This window comes from Taudactylus pleione, unplaced genomic scaffold (assembly GCF_031769625.1).
Source record: "Taudactylus pleione unplaced genomic scaffold, aTauple2 ptg000372l, whole genome shotgun sequence".
Classification (NCBI taxonomy): Eukaryota; Metazoa; Chordata; class Amphibia; order Anura; family Myobatrachidae; genus Taudactylus; species Taudactylus pleione.
Window position 1 is genome coordinate 2,686,914 of NW_028284773.1, and position 24,620 is coordinate 2,711,533.

A 24,620-nucleotide genomic window follows, 5' to 3' on the forward strand; every position below is an offset into this window, starting at 1 on the left:
ATATCACATATTGGCTATGACATCAAAGCACTGTTTATGGGTTTATCATATTGAGAAGATCATAATAGAGGCTGGTGTTCGAGTGCTGAATTATAGCTGTAATTAAGAAATCTGCATAATGTTAGAGATTTCTAACTGGCAAACAAGAACACTAAATGGCTCTTAAACACATTTCTTTGTACATGGATGCGCTGAATTAAATTCATACTATGCTATCACATATTGATGTTAGAGGATGGCATAGCTGCTAGATAAAGATAATAAATCACAATTCATTGGACATCTGAGTAACCCCCAGGTTACTAAGGATTGCCAGGCAAAATATGCTGCTGGGGCCAATGGCTTCGGCATACTGAGAAAACAGGGTCTACATGCCCCTGTTTTCTGGAACACTCCCCATTGTCGCTCCCAAACACCAACAGTATGTCAGCATGCTGTGACTTTTGTGACACTGTGACCGACATCACAGAAAAAGAACTGCACATGCACAGTGCGGCTCCTGCACATATGCAGATTTGCGATATCAGAGATAAATGTAAATATTGAATTTACATAAATCTCTGAAATATGCCTTTAAACTATTATTTCATAACCCTCAATATCGATATTGCCTGAGATTTAAGTGGCACTACACTGATTTGTAATATGAAAGTGTGAATAACTGAACCCAAGTGTTGACCTTTGACACCAAGGGTAAAGAGAGGGGTTTATTTACTAAAAGTCAGATTCTAAAACTTTCAATCGTGTTTAAGAGTCTAGGGGGTAAATTTACTAAAAAGTGAGTTTGGTCGAGTTTTTCCTTCTCAAACTCGCAAATTTACTAAGAAGTAAGTTTAGCTGAAAGTGAGTTTTTCGATGGTGAAGCAAAGTGAGTTTTTTCTTCCAAATTGCGAGTTTAGAGGTGAGTTTAAGGTGAGTTTAGATGAGATTACTTACTGGAGATTGCAGTGTTTTCTCTCTGCAAAACTCACACGAGCAAGCAGCCTGCACATACCAGTAAAATATGTGTAAGCTGCTTGTGTGTTTTAATATCTGTAAAAAATGAGTTAAATAATTTTAAATATAAAATGACGTAGGGTTCCGCCCCTAAAGCTTAACCAGCCCCGGACTTGCCAGCCTGTCCTGGTACCTAAAATTATGGGGAACAAAACAAGTAGGGTTGCCCCGTAAATTAGGTACCCGCACCAGGCTGCAGGGCCAGTCCTGGTTTTAATTTTAGCGGTAAAAAATTTTGGCGTAGGGCTACCCCTAAAATTAAAACCAGCACTGGACCCTTTCTAGTTTGGGGCTGATGCCACAGCTAGGGGTGCCCTTTCACCAGGCCTCCAGCCACAGCATCAGCCCTGACCACTAGTCAGCCCAGGTAAGGGATCTCCTGGGCGGTGGGTGGCGGGTTGATAGTGTAGGTGTATGTAAGTAATAAATCTTTATTTTCATGGTGTGTGTTGCATTTTTTTACACATTTCTTTACAGGTGAACTATAGGAACCAGAGGCCCCTTGCCACTTGTGGTTCTCTAAGTTCCAGCATGCGGGGGAGGCTTGCTGGGGTCTGCAGTTCTACTGTAAAGACAATGTTGTTAATTAAATTTTTAACACTACACCTACACTATCAACCCGCCACCCACCGCCCAGGAGATCCCTTACCTGGGCTGACTACTGGTCAGGGCTGATGCTGCGGCTGGGGGGCCCGGTGAAAGGGCACCCCTAGCTGTGGCATCAACCTCCCGCTAGAAAGGGTCCAGTACTGGTTTTAATTTTATGGGCACCCCTATGCCAAATTTTTTACCCCTAAAATTAAAACCAGGACTGGCCCTGCAGCCTGGTGCTGGTACCTCATTTACGGGGGAACCCTACTCATTTTGTTCCCCGTAATTTTAGGTACCAGGACAGGCTGGCAAGTCCGGGGCTGTTTAGTCTTTTTGGGGGGGGACCTCACATATTTTTTTTTTAATAATTAACCCTACTTAAACAAGTTAAAAAAAATGTTTTGTGTATGTTTTCACCCAAACTCGCAGCTCTAAGGGGAGTGTTTAAAACTTCTATTTCACAGTGAGTTTACCACAATCTCACACGAGATTGAAAACTCGAATCTTAGTAAATTTGTGAGTTTCATCTTTTTCATATAAAGTACTTCCGATTTTGGCCGATGGTGAGTTTTTTCGAGTTTGCAAACTCACATGAGTTTTAACAGTGAAAAAAGAAAACTCACTTCAAACTCACTCGAGTTTATCTTTAGTAAATTTGCAAGATGAAAAACTCACGCGAGTTTGCAAACTCACTCAAACTCACACAAACTCGACCCTTAGTAAATTTACCCCTAATTCAGAAATGAAGGTAAATTTAAATATTTTTTTTTTAAACACGGTTTATTGAATCTTCACAATAAATCAAAAGTATACAAGAATAGTATAGTTATCTCGTGACAATCACAAAAATATTAGGTGTGAAACAGTTGTCCGAGAACAAGATATAATGACATCAAAAACTGATTAACATTAAATGTTTTATGGCATATATATATATATATATATATATATATATATATAAAGACAAATAGTCACCTATATTTAAAAAAATAATAATACAGTAGATGAATACATACATTTGGGAAAAGGAGGGAGGGCAAAGACAAGACAGAACAAATATGGGTAATGATGTGTGCAGGGTTCGAAGAGTTTCTGGGTTTACGACAATTGATTTGTGAGTAATAACAATGGAAAACCTAGTCTACAGCTGCAGTTTGGCGAAGAAGATACCAATATCTGGCAATTTGGCTTGTCTTTCAAAAAAAAGAATACGAAGAAGCATATTCTTGACTCAAAAAATTGTGGGTGCAAGTGTTGCTTACCCAATTGATAAGTATGAATTTTTTGGAAACAGTCAAATAACAGGGAGCAAGGGAAGGATGATTTTCTAATCAGGCCTTAAATTCCATTGTGAAAAGTTCAACAGAAGGCAATGGATGGGGTGCTTAGATAAGTGCAAAGAAAATACTGTAATAACCTGTAAGTTTATCCCAAAATTTCCTTACTTTTCCACATTCCCAGAAGTTGTGAAGAAAGACGCATATCTTGCACCACATTTCAGACACATTCCCGTCTCTTCACAGTATTTTCTCTGTGAAGGAGAGATATATGCTTTGTTAATGGTCCTCAGATGCACCTCTTGCAAAGAGCAGTTTGTAAATATTTCAAGGTGATCGCACAATGTTGTAACCTGGTGTCAGGTGACTCAACTGAAGGAATGTCTGAAGACCACTTTATAAAAGAGCTCTGCCATAAAGCATCTCGCAGAGTGGGTATAAAAACTTTATTTCATAAATCATGGTGCAAAGAGAGGACATAATAGATAATAAAGGATCTACATCCTGACCTGGGGTTATTGCGACTGGTTGAGACTGTGCATAGTTTCTGGCTTGAAGATACATAAAGAAGTTTTTATGAGATAGGTGAAATTTGTCTTTCAAAAAGGTAAATGTATGAATGGTACCACCTGGATCAAAGATATTGTGAATAGACAAGATACCCACTGATCTTCACAATACAAAATTGGTATAATCTAGGCCTGGGGGAAATAGGGATTACCCTAAAAGGTATTAAAAGGTGAGCAAGTAAAATTTAGTTTCAACTTTTTACTGATAGTGAACCAAGCTCTATAAACATTTGTAAAAAGGACATTAGAAGAGATGATAGGAGGTATTAAGGTTTTAGGAGTATGGAGAAGAGCACTGGGGGAGTAAGGGTCAAACAAAGCCTCCTCCAATTTCCAGTTAATGAAAACTGAAGATTGCATAAACCAATCCGATATGTATCTGAAGAAGTCATCTTGAGTAAAAGAGCTAATATGAGGGAGTCCAAATCCACCCTCGCTCTTTGGTAATTTGAGTTTAGAGAAGGCAATACTTGGTTACTTTCCAGCCCAAATAAAAGTAGAGAAGACAGAATTAAATTGCATATAGTCTCAATGAGTAAGTCCTATAGGGAGCACATGTAATATATATGATCATTTTAGAAAAGCTATACTTGTAATTACAGCTACTCTTCCTGAGAGGGATAACGGGCGAAATTTCCAATTTGTTAGTAACTTAGGGCCTCATTTACTAACGAGTTTTATCACCAAAACGAGTAATAAATTTCACTGTGGGGTCTAGTTACTAAGCAGTGATAGGAGACAGAGTGTAAAGTGATAAGAAAGTGATAAGGTGCCAGCCAATCAGCTCCCAACTGTCATTTTTTGAACACAGCCTATGAGATGACAGTTGGGAGCTGATTGGCTGGCTCCTTATCACTTTCTTATCACTTGTCACTCTGTCTCCTAACACTGCTTAGTAAATAGACCCCTCAGTATGATAAATGGTGCTCCAGCCAAACAGGTCCCAATTGTCAACTGTTAGAAAAATGACAGTTGGGAGCTGATTGGCTGCAGCACCATTTGTCATACATAGTGAAATTTATCACTCGTTTTGGTGATAAAACTCGTTAGTAAATGGGGGCCTTATTGAGGATAAAAGTGGTGTGAAATTAGCTGAATAAATTATTCCTAAATATTTAAGTGGCGAATGACACAGGGAGAACTAAGAGAGAACTGTTGTAGAGAGAAAAGAGAAAGTGTGTGTAGATGATAAAGGTAATAGTTTTGATTTTGAATAATTAACTTTAAATCCCAAGAATGAGCCAAACTTATTGATAATATCAGTTATAGCAGGGAAAGAGGAAGATGGATTAGAAATGAACAAAAGCATATCATCTGCAAAATAGTCCTAATTTCACTTTACGATTGCTCACTCGTATACCACAGAAAGAAGAAGATTGCCATAACGCTATAGGTAGAGGAACCAGCGGCATAGCGAACAAAAGTGTGGACACAGGGCATCCCTGATGAGTGCCCTTTTTTATAGGAAAAGGGGAAGGTAAATAACCTTTACTTAATAATTTTGAAGAAGAGTTAGAGTACAGAGATTTCAGCACTGATATGAAGCCCTCCAGGGTCCCGAACCTATCAAGGGATCAAATAAATGGTCCCAAGATACTAAATCAAAAGCCTTTTTGGCATCAAGGGAATGAATCGCATTATCATGAGTGGACCCAGAGGGCTCCAACCACTGCAATGCCAAAAGAACTTTCCTGATGTTAATAACAGAACGGCGGCCCCAAATAAAGCCTGATTGGTCTACATGAATAATGGACGGCAAAATGTATTTAAGTCACTCTGATATAATTTTTGTGAAGATTTTATAATCTGTGCTCAACAGGGATATTGGTCTATAAGTGCTCGGCAATTCAGGATCTCGCCCTGATTTGTGTAAGACTTTTAACATAGCCAAGTTAAAATAAGTCGGTGGGGCCTGGCCTGTATGAAGTTTATTAAAGAATACTTGTAAAGTTTCACCAATTCTAGGGGCCAGAATTTTAAAATAATCATTTGTCAGGCTATCTATCTAACAATCAACTTCAATACCTCTTCCACTGAAATTGTGGTCAGCAAAGATGAGGCTTGCTGTTCAGACATTTGGGGTAAATGAACCTCTCTCCAAAAAGCTGTTTTCTCAGATACATTACCGAGGGGGATGAGTATAATTCAGTATAAAATGAATGAAGAACTTCAGAAATGTGTTTCCCAGATCTAGCTGTAGTGCCAGATGGTGATTAAGTAATTTAATTATGGTAGAGGGACGTTGACGTATTAGGTCAGCTACATCTTGAAAGACCTCTCCCAATCTCTGGGCCTGATTCATAATGAATTGCAACAGAGTACACAGATTGGTTGTGTGTACTGCACATGTGTATGCACCACAGTGCGCATGCGAGAGTTGGCATTGCAATGGCACTGCGATTACTCACGCAGATACAAAGCCATCGCAGAGTGAGTGACAGGCCAAGAGCGTTTGGGCGTCGTGGTGATGGAGGAGTGTTGGAGAAGCGCAGGCGTGCCTGTACGTTTGAACATCATTGCATGAGCGTGCATAAAATAGCCCTGTGACGGCATACGCAGCTTGAGTTCTTACTGCGTGCGGCAAGGTTAGCAATTTCTGAGTAAGGTCAGACCTGCTGTAATTGTGCGTGAGGGGCGATGTTACTCAATATTTCTATTGTATAGGCAGGATTGCAAGGTATTACGGATGTGTGAAAGTGGTAGTGGGCGTCTCTATGCTGGCTTTGGGCATCTCTATACTGGCTTTGCGATTGCAGTCATTAGCATATTGTCGCAGCAGACCTGTGTGCGTAATCGCAGCTGTGATCACAACATCGATCCGTAATGAGTCAGCCCCACTGTTCATTAGTATTAACTCTCCTTGAAAGCTGCTTAATTTGTGATTTATGTCCTGCACTGCCTGATTCAGTTTAGCAGCCTGTGCTTCCATCAGTGGCCCCATTGTATCCTGTATTGCTCTTACTATATCTTCATAAGTAATAGGAGTAGCTGCAGGGTGTGAGGGTGGCTCAGAGTCTATGCCAGAATGTGTAGCTGACTCAGTATCTGCATGGTCTCCCACCTGTGTGGCTGCAGCAGTGGCCATATTGGTTTTCAGCTTTCCGTTTGTCAGAGCACTGGTGCTGCTGCTTGGCCGGCATGGAGGAGGCAAGGTACCGGTCCATCAGCTGCTGAGTGTGTTCCCTTCCGGTGCGGAGTCAGGGACAAAGGTAGGTGAGGCACTGGAGCAGTGTACGCATTGCTGGGGCTGACACATGAGGCAGAAGTAGTCTGCGTCCTCTCACATGGGTGCCAGAACAGGAAGTCGTAAATTCGATATTTACATACTTCTCAGATGTTTGCAGATCTTTGCATGTGCAGGAGTCGCACTGCTCATGTGCAGATCTGTTTCAATCTGTTGACTGACATGCTGCTAGCATTTGGGGGCAACGACTTGGCAGCGATAGGAAGTGTTCCATAAAATGAGGGGCTTGTTGACCCCATTTCCTTGGCATGCCAAACCCAGACACTGCTTCTCTGGCCCTGACAGTGTAATTTTGCTGGACATCCTGAGTAACCTGAGGGATACTCAGATGTCCAATGTTCACGCAGTTGATCCGATTGTTCCAATGCTGCATCTACAGACACAGCAGCAGATCAGAGAAGCCGGCAATAGGCATCTTTTTACTTAGATGCTTCCACCGTCTTTTGCGGGTTTGCTTATTACTCTGAATCAGGCCATATAAGAATTGCCTTAATTATTCAGTAAATGTATGGTTATTCTTCTAATTCTGATTGGCCATATAGATGTGTCGGTGTTATGGCATTTTGGGCAAAGTCCCATTATAGAACCCCTCACAGACCAGATGTAAAAGGTGCACATCCACCGTGGTCTACGAAATCCAATCAAATCTACTGAATACTAAATACAGTGGTTTGGTGCTTCAACTTCCCAGTGATGTGCAGGGGTTCATGGGGTGCACCATGAAAACCGACGCTTAGTAACTTTTAGAAATGTGTACGTTCAGATTGCTGATATCTGAAAACACCTGAACTTGGGGTTTACGAGTGGATCCGAGTCCCAGCTCAGGTCTTCCCACCAAATTTGGTTCTCAGAAAAGGACAAAAAAACATTTTCCCAGAAAAGTTAGAACTCGCATGTTTTGGAATGCATAAAAGAGTCCCTCCCTTGTAATTAGGTGCCATTTCAATGAAGAGAATGTAGAGGGAGGGTGTAGGTTTTTGGTGCGCATAGAAAAATTCCATTAGGATGCTATAGTGGACAGGAAGTAGGGGTGTGCACCGGCCATTTTTCATGTTTTGTGTTTTGGATCTGGATCTTTCTTCGTGTTTTGGATCTGGAATGGTTTTGCCAAAACCACTTTTCCGTGTTTTGGATTCTGGGTTTTGTGTTTTGGATCTGTATTTTTTTGGAAAAAGCATAAAAACAGCTAAAATCACAGAATTTGTTTTTTCTTTTTGTTCCTACGATATTATTATACTCAATAACATTAATTTCCACTCATTTCCAGTCTATTCTGAACACCTCACACCTCACAATATTGTTTTTAGGCAAAAAGGTTGCACCGAGGTAGCTAGATGACTATGCTAAGCGACACAAGAGGGCGGCACAAACACATGGCCCATCTAGGAGTGGCACTGCAGTGGCAGACAGGATGGCAGTTTGAAAAACGAAGCCCCAAAGAGTACATACTTGGCGCTGCTACTTTGTTGATGCATGTGCGGCTAACGCACACACAAACACAGAAAAATAACCACTTTTTAAATGTTTTCATTTTTTGGGGCACTTTGGGGGTTGCACCACCCTTCAACAGATCAGCCAGCCCTTGACTTATGACACAGGCGCACGCTTGGCGCTGCTACTTTGTTGATGCATGTGCTGCTGACGTGCACTCAAACAGAAAAATAAATACTTTTTAAATGTTTACATTTTTTGGGGCACTTTGTTGGTTACACCACCCTTCAACAGACCAGTCGGCCCTTGACTTATGACACAGGCGCACGCTTGGCGCTGCTACTTTGTTGATGCAGGTGCAGCTAACGCGCACACAAACACAGAAAAAATATATATATTTTTTACACTTTGGGTTAGCACCTCTGATGGACAGAGCACCCCCTGGACAACAGTACAGCACCCCTTTAGGACTACAGTAACACAGGAGCCACTGAAGCCCCCCTCTTCTGTCTGCACACAGCTCCAATGGACAACACAGCCTTTATGGGACAACAGGACTGCACAAAGCAGCCCAGCCAGCCCCTATGGACTTTGGACACAGCCCCTATGGACAACAACAGCACCAGCACAGCAACCCCCACCCTCCCTCTTCACTGTCCACAGCCGGAGTGAAAAATGGTGCCGATGCGGGACCTTTTATAGAATCCAAAACCTGTGAGAATCCGACAGCGCGAGGATGATGTTTTGCCTCGTTCTGGGAACCGCGTTTGGCGGGAAAACCCGAGCGGATTTCTATAATCCGAACCCGCTCATGCCTACTAGGAAGGGTAACTGCAGGCATCTTTGTATGTGTGTTTGTCTGACACACTAGCTAGCAACTGCAGTCCAGTACTCTCATGGCCGGATTAAGGGGGGGGCGACAGGGGCGGTCGTCCCTGGGCCCCCACACACAGAGGGACCCCACACAGGGTCGATGTGCCGGCGGCACCTGTTCCCGGGAGGAGGGTGCTCTGCAGCTGCATGCAGCAGCACAGTCAGTGCTGCTGCATCAGCTTGGGGCAGGGCGGTAGTGTGGATGGCACATAAGTGCCGTCCGCACTACACAGCACAAACACACAGCCGCCGGCACCAGCAGCTGTATGTTTGTTTTAGCAGCCAATGAGAGTCAGTCAGACTCTCATCGGCTGCTGCGCCCACTGCCGGAGACTCCGTCTTCCGGCTCCTGCAGTGGCTTATAGGAGATCTCCCATCATGCAGAGCGGGCTGGCCCGGGAGGACGCCAAACGGAGGAGCAGACGACAGAGTGGGGATTAAGGTAAGTGGAAGTTGTTTTTTTTGTGTGTGTCTGGGGGGGTACTACTACTACTAGGGACACTGCAGGGGGTACTACAAGGAGCACTGCAGGGGGTACTACAAGGGGCACTGCCGGGGTGGGGTACTACTACTACTAGGGGCACTGCAGGGGGTTCTACAAGGGGCACTGCTGGGGGGGTACTACTACTACTGGGGCACTGCAGGGGGTACTACAAGGGGCATTGCTGGGGGGTACTACTACTACTAGGGGCACTGCAGGGGGTACTATAAGGGGCACTGCTAGGGGTACTACTACTAGGGGCACTGCAGGGGGTACTACTACTACTCGGGGCACTGCAGGGGGTACTACAAGGGGCACTGCTGGGGGGTACTACTAGGGGCACTGCTGGGGGTACTACTAGGGGCACTACTGGGGGGACTGCACACTGGTGGGACCACTACTGGGGGACACAGCATAGAGGGGGATTACTACTAGGGGTACTCCTGGGGGGATTACTGTTGAGGGGGGACTGCTACTGGGGGCACTGCAGGGGGCAGACTACTACAGGGGGCACGGCTGGGCTGGGCTCGACTCTGTGTGGCTTGAAGGGACCCAAAAAAACTTAGTTGCCCTGGGGCCCCCACAAGCCTTAATCCAGCCCTGAGTACTCTGCAAAAAGGCTACTGTGTGTTGCAGCAAAAAGGCTCTTGTGTATGACTTTGTTGAAATGTGTACTTTTTCACAAGACTATCTATTTAGTATCTATCTACTGTATACTGCAGTATATATTGTCACTGTGTATAAGGGCAGAGACAGTGTGATTTCAAGATTATTTGTCTAAAAATACTGTGTTGAGTCTGTCTTAGTGAGGTTCACCCCAAACAACAAGTATTTTCCTGTTATAATAAAAAAAAATTAAATTAAATTATTCTACAGTCTTTTCTAATTCAATTTAAATTCTATATTTTAAGAAGTTTGTTTTTGAGAAGCAGTGTATATTCCTGTCCTTACTGTGTATTGTGGATTCCCCCTTCATCTTTACCCCAACATATGGTATTATTGCAAAGAAGTAATTTTCTTATACTGGTGTGTAAAATAAAATGCCAGTTTTTATAAACATATTTAAAAATTTGTATAGTTTATTTTTGAGACACAGCTGATATCACTGTACTTGGGAGCTGATTCAGAGCCTCTCACTAGATGTGTATGCAAATTGCGTAGGCAGTGCAATCACACTGCAATGCATTAGCACGCCCAGTATTTCTTAGAGAGCAATCACATAGTGTATGCAGACACCCACCAGCCTGTCTTAAGACGCCCACTTGTGCACGTCATGTCCAGGAAGTGTATGCAGCCATCGGTACATCGGGTAACATGGGATGCGATCGCAGTGCTTGAGGTTGACCATACCCTGCCGAAAGCACTGCGAGCACTTCAGTGTAAAATCAAGCCAGGTGACAAGTAGTATAATGCTGTCTTATAATGATGCACAACTCTAAAACACCGTTGAGATGCTCAGGCACACCTGCGTTTGCACCTCCACTCCCCCGTTTTTAATGGGCAGCCCCTATTACCACCTACAATCGGCTTCCCCTGTCACTCACTCTGCTGGGCTATCTATACTGTACATAGGGAGAGATTTATCAAATATTGAAGAGCCATAAAATGGAGAGAGATAAAGTACCAACCATCTATACTGTACATAGGGAGAGATTTATCAAATATTGAAGAGCGATAAAATGGAGAGAGATAAAGTACCAACCAATCAGCTTCTATCTCTCATTTTACACTCTGTGCTATAAAAATGAAAGTTAGCAGCTGATTAGTTGGTTCTTTATTTTCCTCCACTTTATCTCTCTCCAAGATTTGATACATTTCCCCATAGTGTACGATAAATATTATAGAACAGTGTAAATACAATGGGGCATATGTATCAAAGCTTGATGTGAGATAAAATTGTGAAATATATTTCACCAACCAATCAGCTCCAAACTATCATTTCTTAAACACAGCCTGCAAAATGTAAGTAAGAAGCTGATTGGTTGGTGATATATAGCTCACAATTTAATCTCACATCAAGCTTTGATACATATGCCCCATAATCTCGTATACCATAGTAACAGGATACTCATTGCATATATCACCCAACCATTTGCACACAGCATTCCCCAGCATTCAACCTGGAGCTTCCTGCATGCTCCATTTTGTATCTAAATTTCCACTTGGCTACAGTATATTAAAACAAATTGGCGGTCTGCAAGTGGAACAAACACATTCATAATAGCGTCTATAACCTTAAAACATGGTAACAATATTTTTATATCGTTGCGTATTGTAAGAGAACTTTTCCCAACTCCCAATCCTGTAGAGTATTACGACTGACCACTATACGCTCTTCCCAGCAAACTGTGGTCCTGGTTCCTCTTTCTTTACACACCTGTTATAGGGAGGGAAGTACAAGCTGACTTACAGCATATGCTGCCTACGCAGAATCATAAGCATTTTGGTGTCTTTTATGTAAGGAAATACTTTTTTTTGCAACTGAGTAACTTAATTCTATTTTACTTACAGCTCCTGTATGTTTTATAAAGGAATTTTGAATAATGAATTAGCAAAGTTAGGGAAAGTGTGGCATTATTCATATAAACAACCCACAGATCTATGATTTAGCATAGGACCATTGAGACTTTGGGCAGTTCTAGGTAACGCCACTAAAGAGTTCATGGCTACACCCCCTCATTGTGTATGTACCTGTCTTGCACACTGCTGCACTGGGAGGTGTAGTTGTGGAACTCCTCAGGCACCCATATACAGTATGCCCAATCATGATGAATCTGTACCCGACTGTTGTCGTTATCTTAGGCTTTGTTGTTATCTTAGGCTTTTGCAAAGATCATTCCATAATCAATGCGAACTACCAGGTTTTTAAAGGTTTGAGGGATTTAGAACTCTTTCCATAATGTGCTCCTGCTGGAGTGAATGCATCCATTCTGCTGAGACAGCAAATTAAAGAGTCCTCCACTTGCTACCGTGAAGATAACCACATATTTTCATTACTTGGGTATATTAGTTGGCATAGTTATTTAAATTACTGGCTTTATTAGGCATGGTGATTGTACTTACTTAAGCAAATTACCATTCAAAGGAAGTATACATGTACTATACACCTTAGTAACATATTGACGGCCCCTGGGGACATTACTAACTGTAAAATAGCTGTGTATACATGCCAGTGCATTTTAGTTTGTGTAAATGTGCCTATACCAGTCTCTTGCACTTACATAGATACATGCCTACACTCTGCTTTAGGGAGCTGCCTTTGTGAAATAGGATAAATTGGCATAAGAGTGTCTCTTTCTGCCATATACATTACTCATGGCACATAGGGTGACTGTAATGACTTGCTTGCTATGACTTGTGTACCATTTGTACATTAAAATGCTTTAATTATACTGATGTTTGGGTATTGATAAATTGATTATTAGCATACCTTATTGTGGTGAAAGGTTGTACATTGAATGTATTGGTCTACAGCTAAAATCTATCACCTCCAAAGACATGTCCTATGGTAGTATTAGGGTGTCTTTGTGGCATCATGATAAACCAACAAATATCAACTATACAACACAATCCCCCCTCCTTGAAGGTCATTTAAAATAAAGATGTGCACGAACCCCTGTGTTTTGGTGTCGGTTTTGGCAAAACCACCCTCAAATGGGATGGTTTTGGTTCTGGCCAAACCATCCTCAAGTGTTTTGGTTTGGATTCGGTTTTGGTTTTGGATTTCTATAAAATTGATAAAAAACAGTGTCATGTAACTTAGACCTGTTTACATGCAATCCTGTCGAAGCTGGGAAATTGGCTGAGACAATATCAGTTTAAAATTGAAACGCGGCGACGCCATCTTGCAACTGGCCGCAAGACGCCATCTTGGAAATTAAATCGTAAGATGCCATTTTGCGAATGGCTGCCCAAGCGCCATTTTAGATAAACTCACAATTAAGTACATATGGCGAGATTACTATTAGCACCATGCGATTGCATCTTTCATCATTTCTCATATACACAGTAATACACACAATTGCGCTGTTAACTAGTTGCATATTAGCGAATGCATAAGATCCTATATGAAAACTCTGTTTAGTAGCTAAATGCGCACGCACCCGCACCAAGTTAACTAGCGTCCTTATATCAAACCCCGCATACTCACACATTACATATTCACATACAAGGTTTCATAAGCTTTAAGGTATAAGATTTAAGTTTGTTCATTTAGTATAGATGCTATGAAATAAAGATTGTTTGGTAACTAAGGTTTTATACATGATAAGTAAGCCACGTTTGGTTTTGTACTGATGCGTACTCTTTCCACAGTATTACGGTGTTAACAGTGGGGAGATCGCATCATGCATTCTCAACTTATGGACCGCAGAGACTTCAAGCAACAAAATGTATATGATATGAATAACTGTTAGGATGTTGCATGTGGCGGGAATCTAGGGACCCTCAGTTGTTGGAGGCTGGGTTGTGTCTATTTGAATCAGCCTGTTAAATGCTCTGTAACAGATGTATCCCCCTTGGGAACCAATAGCATCAGCAACAAACGTCCCTATTGTGTTGTCTATTCTCGGGGGGGTATAAATATGTGTGCTCCAACATTGGGTCTTTAGTCTTCGTGCTGAATGCTGATAGACGAGGGGTTTCTTGCTGATGCCTAACATCTGGTCCGGAAGCGCTGCGTATGTATACTGTACTTGGGTCTGTATAATTCCTTTGCGCCGAATTGTGTCTGGATCAATAGCGTGTAACTGACTGTACTTTTGCTTGAATAATACTTGTGCTTTGGAACCACAGATTCCAGGTCTTAAGTCTTTATTTACTGTATGGCTGCGTACGCAAATTAGCGTCATCCTTAGAAGGTATAGGCAGGATATTAGAAGGTATAGGAAGGAGTGTATAGAGGTTCTGATCCAGTCTCATTAAATCCCAAACCCCGAACTTACAGCAGGACTGAGCCAGGACACTGTTCTACTCGGAACCCCAAAAGTGATCCTATCCGGGACTCGATTCGACTCAGAATACCAAAGTTTGGGTGTGTTCGGTTTTCAGTGCACATCTCTAATTTCAAATATTTCATGCCCCAACACGGAGTCTAGCTGCTGCAGGAGGGCACAGTGCACTCATTATGATAATGTATAAATCGGTGTACTGCTTCATAGTCATAGAGAAGAAGAGATGTGACTCTGAGAGATGGAACTGGAGTGACACCCTGACATACAGTATATGATAACAAAACACATAAATGTTATTCTATTTATTTATGATTAACCCAAATATCCTAAACTGGTCCTAGATAAAATCATTACAGTTCTGTCACTAGATAACAAGAACTTATTAAACTCTAAAACATTGTGCAAGATTCGATTTCTAACCTTATTTGTATTTGAACAACAAATTGCAGTAGAGTGCAGTTATAATACCTGAGACTTTCTATCCAGAGATGTTAACGACCTGCCCATGACAGTAGCGCATGTTGAGGAGGTACTTTGCACACAATGGTAAAATTACTACTGATGTGACTGCAATGGGACCCGGCAATGGGATGGGCAAATTAATACTGTTCCCTTATCTGATCATGCACAAGGGCTGAGTGCTGTTTTGGGGGTTCTATTCAAAAATGAAATTCCATATGGTGCTTCAGTGCACATGAATTTGCCCCAGCACATATTCAGAGGAGCAGAGTGGAGGAATCCTCGATGGACCAGTATTGCTAGGCTCCTCAATCCTTTTGCCACTCCAGTAACCATTTACACAGTAAGGAGTTTATTTTATCAAGCAGTGAAAGGTGTGGAGAAGTGGACCAGTGGAGAAGTTGCCCAGAGCAACCAATCAGCTTTGAAGTAGCATTTATCAAGTACAGTCTATAAAATAATAGGTAGGAGCTGATTGGTTGCTATGGGCAACTTCTCCACTGATCCACTTCTCCACACTTTTCACTGCTTTATAATAAACCCCTAAAGCTTTTAAAAGACAGAGTTGCCTTGTACCATTGTGGTATTTTGGGAGCTGGTGTGAGCGGTATATTCCCTAAACCACCACTTGGTACCAATGAAACATAAGAAGCATTAATTAAATTACACTATGACCTACTATATGCAATGTGTGGGAGTTATACTTTTCCAGATAAATTTATTCACAATTTGTAGCACAAGTCTAAAATATACTAACCACTGTAAATGGAAACAAAATCCCCCACCTGCCTCCACTCCAGTACTGGAATTGCACTCATCATTATACATTGGTTAGAGGCGCTCCTTGTACACACTGTTATAAGAAACACATCAGGGCACGATATTTTCACTGTTTAGCAGAACTTTATAGTGTTTAGTTATTTTTTCTCTGTGGTTTTAAAAGCCTCTTGGATAATAGAGTTCCAACATATAAATTCCCTTATCTCTCTGTATTTATATATTCAAAAACCTGTACTATTGAGTGACCATGTGCACACACGGAAATAATATATTCAGTAGGTGCAGTTACTGTAATTATTTATTTGCTATTTCAAATCAATGAAAGAACAAAGTTGCCATTCCCTGAGGGAGAGAAGAGAGGTGTGAAATGAATAAAGAACCAAACAGGGTTTTCCTGAATAATTTAACGCAATTTTGATTATGCATAATGTATCTACAGAGAAACCATTTTTATACAGATACATTCACTAAATGGGAAACCTTAATTTTGCCTCTTTAGAAAACCTTAATGTAGATCCATCATTCTCAAATGAAGCCCAATAAATACCACAGCCATTGATGATGCATTTATGGCATTAATGTAATTGTACTAATATATACAGATTAGAACAGTAACATTGAGCAGCATTTAAAACAAATATATATGATCTATGTTTATTTGTAAATATACTAGTTTTTACCTAATATACAAATTTTATTCACCTTCATCTAATTATGATTTATTATTTGATAAAATAGTCCCGACAAATGTTGGGTCACCTGAGGATGCCCCCACTCTGCACAATACCACTCCCTGTTATACTTACCGGTCATCATGTCCTCTCCTGGTGATCTGTTCCATAACCATTGCTGTGGTGGGAACCATTGGTGGGGGATGCATGCAACCTGCTCTCACTGCACATGTAGGAGATGGGACAGAACACCCTCTATTATTATATAGATTATTATCCAGTATCTATAAAATGGCAACAATGTATCATTAGTATCTGGAAGATCCATCAGAAACAGACATTCTTTCTCAGTCCAAACGCTACAATCATACATAGAAGTTGATTTACCAGCCCACAACGCTCCCATGACACTCCCATGAAATGGGGCTGTTCCTTTCAATCGCATGGTCATCACCCAGTTACCACTCAGAAATGCCAATATCACAGAAATTGTGGCCCGTCAACAGACAAATCAATCCATTTGCAGTAGCGATCGCTGTCAGTTAGTGCAAGTCTGAGACGGTGTATGTGCAGTCCCTGATTTCTTTCCTTCTCGCATGCGCATTATGCTGAAATCTGCGAAATCGTCAGCTGTATATATCTATACTGATTTACAGAACAGGTGGAATCAGGTTACTGGTATCATATGGGGGAAGTGGCCATTTCTTTCTCCCGTACTGCACCAGCCGGCAAGTTCATTGCACTCATTTTAACATTGTTCCTGTAAATAACATTAAACTTTGGACACTTACCATGGTCAGTAGGTCTATAACTTACCATGGTGGTGCTTAGAAATATGTAGCCCTTGAACAGATCTTGCTAAGAGACAATAATTAAATAGCTGAAAAATCACATAATCTCATTTGAATATTATTTGCATGTAATGTCATTCTCTTGTCACTTTCTGATCCACAGCACTATCTGTTCCACTCACAAGACTGTCAAAATGCCAAATCAATTTTGTAAGCTGATGTAAGAGATTTATCTTTATCAAGTTGATGTCACCACTAACACTTTAGAATGACAGGAATTTGTCACTGATACTTATAAGTTACTTTTCTATGATATTGCTTAGCCCAATAATCACAGGTATACAATGTTACATTCTATACACACTGTCAAGACATAAGTTTTGTATTTAAGTTCAGTGTTTTATAGGCTCTCATTGTAGAACATGCTCTGTACACCCACCACAAATATTTAGAGATCAAAAGAAAGTGATATTTATTCTGATTGTCTGCTTTAGGAAATTATAATATTCATTACAAGACTGCAAGATGACTTCTTACTATAAAGATATTTTCTCAGTGTATACATTGTACTCTGTGTAAGTGCCCGATTACTTGGAATAACGCACTGTCTAGTTACCAAGAGGGGTATACTGTATTTACTAAAGTGAGAGTTTTTAGAAATGGAGATGTTGCCCATATCAACTGATCAGATTCTACTTAACATTTAACTAGCATTTTCTAGAAGATAACAGCTATAATCTGATTTGTTGTTATGGGCAACATCTCCACTTCTAAAAACTGTAATTTTAATAAATATAGCCCAGAGTATCTGAAGTACCTACAGTACCAACTATGTTGTTACCAAATACATACTCAGCTCTGGCATTTCTGAGCTGCAAAGAGCTCAAAAACACTGCAGTATATGATACTAAGATGTAAGAATGTGCTATATACTGTAGTATATATCTGGCTGGGCTTTCCCAGTATATGCTTTAGTGGAATGGGATTGAAATGCCAGGTTCAAATCCAGACAGTGGACGCCCGACAGGCTCAAGATCCTGACAGGGGAAGGTAAGTACTCTAACCTCCCCTGTCCCCCCCTAACCCTCTCTTAGTGGTACCTAACCCTAACCTCCCCCTTTAGTGCCTAACCCTAACCTACCCTCGGGGGTGCCTAACCCTAACCCCCCCCTTACCACTCCCTAAACCTAACCCTCCCAGGGGGGGCCTGACCAAACCTCTCCCTGGGAGTGCCTAACCCTTCCCCCTATGGGTGCCTCACCCTAGTCCCCCCGCAAATCTATTCCTAACCCTGCTAGACACCCTAATCCTAACCCTCCCCCTGCGGCTAACGATAAGGGCACCCCGGACTTACCTTCGGTCGGAATGGTGTCCTTGATGTTCTGGCGTCAGGATTATGATAGGCGTCGGTATTTTGACACCTATCATAAATCCCTAGCGGCATCCCACTTTAGTCAGTCTATATATATTAGGGGTGTGCACTGACCACTTTTCGTGTTTTGTGTTTTGGATCTGGATCTTTCTTTGTGTTTTGGATCTGGATTGGTTTTGCCAAAACCACCCTTCCATGTTTTGGGTTCTGGGTTTTGTGTTTTGGATCTGTATTTTTTTGAAAAAAAGCATAAAAACAGCTAAAATCACAGAATGTGTTGGTTTTTCTGCTCCTATGCTATTATTAACCTCAATAACCTTAATTTCCACTCATTTCCAGTCTATTCTGAACACCTCACAATAGTGTTTTTATGTCCAAAAGGTTGCACCGAGGTAGCTAGATGACTATGCTAAGAGACACGAGTGGGCGGCACAAACACGTGGCCCATCTAGGAATGACACTGCAGTGGCAGACAGGATGGCAGTTTGAAAAACTAGGCCCCAAACAGTACATAATGCAAAGAAAAAAAAGAGGTGCAAGATGGAATTGTCCTTGGGCCCTCCCACCCACCCTTATGTTGTATAAACAGGACATGCACACTTTAACAAACCAATCATTTCAGCGCCAGGGTCTGCCACACGACAGTGGCTGAAATGATTGGTTCTTTTGGGCCCCCACAAAACAAGCTGGCAATTAATCTGTCCCTGCACAAACTGGCTCTACGGAGGCAAGATGTCATCCTCATCCTCCTCATCCACCGATTCCTCACCCTCTTCAGTGTTGTGTACATCCTCATCCTCACAGAGTATTAACTCGTCCCCGCTGGAATCCACCACCACAGGTCCCTCTGTACGTTCTGGAGGCTGGTCTCCCTGGAAGAGTTGATAATTCATTTTTATGAACATCTTCTCCACATTTTGTGGAAGCAACCTCCTATGCCTTTCGCTGACATGTTCCCGGCTGCACTAAACACTCTTTCGGAGTACACACTGGAGGGGGGCAACTCAGGTAAAATAGAGCCAGTTTGTACAGGGGCCTCCAAATTGCCTCTTTTTCCTGCCAGTACAGGTACGGACTGTCTGACATGCCTACTTGGATGCTGTCACCGATGTAATCCTCCACCATTCTGTCAATGGTGACAGTATCATACGCAGTGACAGTAGACATGTCAGAAATTGTTGCCAGGTCCTTCAGTCCGGACCAGATGTCCAAACTTGATCCTGCCTGCCCTGCATCACCGCCAGTGGGTTGCTTAGGATACCTAAGTTTTTTCCTGGCAGCCCCAGTTGTGGGAGAAAATGAAGAAGGAGCTGTTGACGTGTCACGTTCCACTTCAGCTGACAGTGTTTTCACCAGCAGGTCTTTGCACCTCTGCTGGCTTGTGTCGGCCGGAAAGAGAGACACCACATAGGCTTTAAACCTAGGATCAAGCAAGGTGGCCAAAATGTAGTGGTCTGATTTCAACAGATTGACCACCCTGGAATCATGGCAAAGCGAATGAAGGGCTTCATCCACAAGTCCCACATGCTGAGCGGAATCGCTCCGTCTTAGCTCCTCCTTCACTTTCTCCAGCTGCTTCTTCAAAAGTCTGGTGAGGGGAATGACCTGACTCAAGCTGGCAGTGTCTGAACTGACTTCACGTGTGGCAAGTTCGAAGGGCTGGAGAACCTTGCACAACACGGAAATCATTCTCCACTGCGCTTGAGTCAGGTGCATACCCCCCCCTCCTTTGCCTATGTCATAGGTGGATGTATAGGCTTGAATGGCCTTTTGCTGCTCCTCCATCGTCTGAAGCATATAGAGGGTTGAGTTCCACTGCGTCACAATCTCTTGCTTCAGGTGATGGCGGGGCAGGTTCAAAAATGTTTGCTGGCGCTCCAGTCTTTGGCACGCAGTCGCTGAATGGCAAAAGAGGGCAGAAATTTTCCGGGCCACCCAAAGCATCTCCTGCACGCCTCTGTTGCTTTTCCGAAAAGTCTGCACCACCAAGTTTATTGTGTGAGCAAAACATGGGACGTGCTAGAATTTGCCCAGATGTAATGCCCGCACAATATTGGTGGCGTTGTCAGATATCACAAATCCCCAGGAGAGTCTAAGTGGGGTAAGCCACTGGGCGATGATTTCCCTCAGTTTCTCTAAGAGGTTGTCGGCGGTGTGCCTCTTACTGAAACCGGTGATACACAGTGTAGCCTGCCTTGAAACGAGCTGGCATTTTTGAGATGCTGCTACTGGTGACGCTGCTGTTGTTTCTGTGTAAGGTGATACATCTACCCAGTGGACTGTCACAGTCCTATAGTCCTTAGTCTTCCCTGTTCCACTTGTCCACATGTCCGTGGTTAAGTGGATATTGGGTACAACCGCATTTTTCAAAGACACTGAGGACACTTTTTCTGACATTTCTGTACAGTCTTGGTATCGCCTGCCTAATGAAGTGGAATCTAGATGGGATTTGGAACCGGGAACACACTACCTCTATCAATTGTCTAAATCCCACTGCACTAATGGCGGATACCGGATGCACGTCTAACACCAACATAGCAGTCAAGGCCTCAGTTATACGTTTTGCTTCAGGATGACTGCTGTCGTACTTCATCCTCCTCGCTAAGGACTGTTGGAGGGTCAATTATTTAGTAAAAGTAGTGGTGTTCCTACTTCCTCTCTGGGATGATGAACGACTCCCAGCAGCAGCAACAGCAGCAGCGGCAGCAGGAGGCGTAGCAATGCAGGATCCTCCGGAGGAATCCCGGATAGGAGAGTCAGTCATGCCAGTGACATGGCCTGCAGGACTACTTCCGATCCTGAGTAAGGAGGAAATTGACGAGGAGGGAGTTGACAGTGTGGTTTGCAAGTGCTTGGATACAACAGGACAACGGGATTTAGGTGTCCCTGGACTGCTTACGGTCTTAGCCAAAGTTTCTGAACTTGACAGTAACTTTTTATGAACGCGCTGCCAGACCAAAGAGGTGGAGTGTTTGGTCTTCTGCCCAGGCATGACCGTGATGGGCTTTTTCATCCCACGGACAACAACTGTCTCCCCTGGAGCCTGATTTAAATAAACCACATCACCATCAGAATCCTCCTCGCCAACTTCCTCCTCAGCGCCAGCTACACCAGTATCCTCATCCTGTTGTACTTCAACAGTGACATCTTCAATTTGCATATCAGCAAGTGGACTGTGGGTGCTCCTTTCAGCACTTGCAGGGGGCGTGCAAATGGCAAATGGTGAAAAGAGCCACCTCTTGCTGTCCAGTGCTGGTAAGGTCAGGCATCGCAACCGCCACCACACTTGGACTCTCCTTGGCGATTTGTGATATCTTCTTAGAATGCACAGTTCTTCGCTGTGCTTTTGCCAGCTTTACTTGTTTGATATTTTTAGCGGGAGGAGGGCTTCCATCATCATGTGAAGCTGAACCACTAGTCATGAACATAGGGAAAGACCTTAGCCGTTGCCACTCCGTGTCGTAAATGGCATATTGGCAAGTTTACATTTCTCTTCAGATGATTTAAATGTTTTTTTCAAGGTCATTTTCCTGAACTTTGTCATTTGGGATTGTATGTGCCCTCTTCTATGACATATGGCATCGGCCTTGGCAGACGACGTTGATGGCATGTTATCGTCTATGTCATGACTAGTGGCAGCAGCTTCAACACTAGGAGGAAGTGGTTCTTGATCTTTCCCTATTTTATTTTCAACAGAGAAAGTTTGGTCCTCCATTTATGTTATATTGATATATACGTGCGGCTAAGGCGCACACAAACACAGAAAATAATTTTTTATTTTAGTTGGAGACTAGTGCATTTTGTGGGTTACACCACCCTTTAAGAAATGAGCCAGTCAGCCCATTACTTATGGGACACAGGCGCACGCTTGGCGCTGCTCCTTTGTTGATGCACGTGCAGCTACAGCCCACACAATTCACAAAGACAGAAAAAAAGAAGAATTTTTTATTCTTTGTGGAGCGCACTTTGGGGGTTACACCACCCTTTAACAGACAGACGCACGCTTGGCGCTGCTCCTTTGTTGTGCACGTGCAGACACAGTGCACATAATTCACAAACACAGAAAATATTTTTTTATTTTGTTTGGAGTGCACTTTGGGGGTTACAGCACCCTTTATCGGTCAAGCCAGCCAGCCCTTTACTTATGACACAGGCGCACGCTTGGCACTACTTTTTTGATGCACGTGCGCCTACTGCGCACACAATTCACAAACACAAAAAAATATATTTTTTTATTTTGTTTGGAGTGCCCTTTGGGGGTTACAGCACCCTTTAACGGACAAGCCAGCCGACCCTTTACTTATTGGACACAGGCGCACGCTTGGCGCTGCTCATTTGTTGATGCAGGTGCAGCCACAGTGCACACAATGCACAAACACAAAAAAATATATTTTTTTATTTTGTTTGGAGTGCCCTTTGGGGGTTACAGCACCCTTTAACGGTCAAGCCAGCCGGCCCTTTACTTATGACACAGGCACACGCTTGGCACTACGTTGTTGATGCACGTGCGGCTACTGCGCACACAATTCACAAACACAAAAAAATATATTTTTTATTTTGTTTGGAGTGCACTTTGGGGGTTACAGCACCCTTTAACGGTCAAGCTAGCCGGCCCTTTACCTATGACACAGGTGCATGCTTGGCGCTACTTTGTTGATGCACGTGCGGCTACTGCGCACACAATTCACAAACACAAAAAAATATTTTTTTTTATTTTGTTTGGAGTGCCCTTTGGGGGTTACAGCACCCTTTAACGGTCAATCCAGCCAGCCCTTTACTTATGATACAGGCGCACGCTTGGCACTACTTTGTTGGTGCACATGCGGCTACTGCGCACACAATTCACAAACACGAAAAAATATGTTTTTATTTTGTTTGGAGTGCCCTTTGGGGGTTACAGCACCCTTTAACGGTCAATCCAGCTGGCCCTTTACTTATGATACAGGCGCACGCTTGGCACTACTTTGTTGGTGCACGTGCGGCTACTGCGCACACAATTCACAAACACAAAAAAAAAATTTTTTTTTTTTTGGAGTGCACTTTGGGGGTTACAGCATCCTTTAACGGTCAAGCCAGCCAGCCCTTTACTTATGACACAGACGCACGCTTGGCACTACTTTGTTGATGCACGTGCGGCTACTGCACACACAATTCACAAACACAAAAAAAATATATTTTTATTTTGTTTAGAGTGCCCTTTGGGGGTTACAGCACCCTTTAACGGACAAGCCAGCCGGCCCTTTACTTATGGGACAAAGGCGCACGCTTGGCGCTGCTCCTTTGTTGATGCACGTGCAGCCACAGTGCACACAATTCACAAACACAGAAAATATTTTTTTATTTTGTTTGGAGTGCACTTTGGGGGTTACAGCACCCTTTAACGGTCAAGCCAGCCGGCCCTTTACTTGTGACACAGGCGCATGCTTGGCACTACTTTGTTGAAGCACGTGCGGCTACTGCACACACAATTCACAAACACAGAAAAAATATTTTTTTTTTGCACTTGGGGGAGCACCCCTGATGGACAGAGCACCCCCTGGACAACCTACAGCACCCCTTTTAGGACTGGGACACTGCACAGGACTTTGAGTGGACACAGCCCCTATGGACAACTGACTGCACAACACAGTCCAGCCAGCCCCTATGGACTTTGGAGGAGTGGACACAGCCCCTATGGACAACAGCAGCACAGCACAACACAGCCAGCCACTATGGACTTTGGAGGAGTGGAAACAGCCCCTATGGACAACAGCAGCACAGCACAACACAGCCAGCCCCTATGGACTTTGGAGGAGTGGACACAGCCCCTATGGACAACAGCAGCACAGCGCAGCACAGCACAACACTACACTACACAGCCCAGCCAGCCCTAACTCCCACCCTCCCTCTTCACTGTCCACAGCCGAGTGAGAAAATGGCGCCGACGCGGGTTCCTTATATAGAATCCAAAACCCGCGAGACCCGGAAGGCGGGATGATGACGTGTTGCCTCGATTTCAGATCCGAGTCAGGCAGGAAAAGTCGAGCCTGACTCAGATCGGCCTCAGATCGGGGGGGCTCAGGGGGGTTCGGATTTCAGAAATCCGAACCCGCTCACCCCTAATATATATTATACTATATGCTACAATTACTGT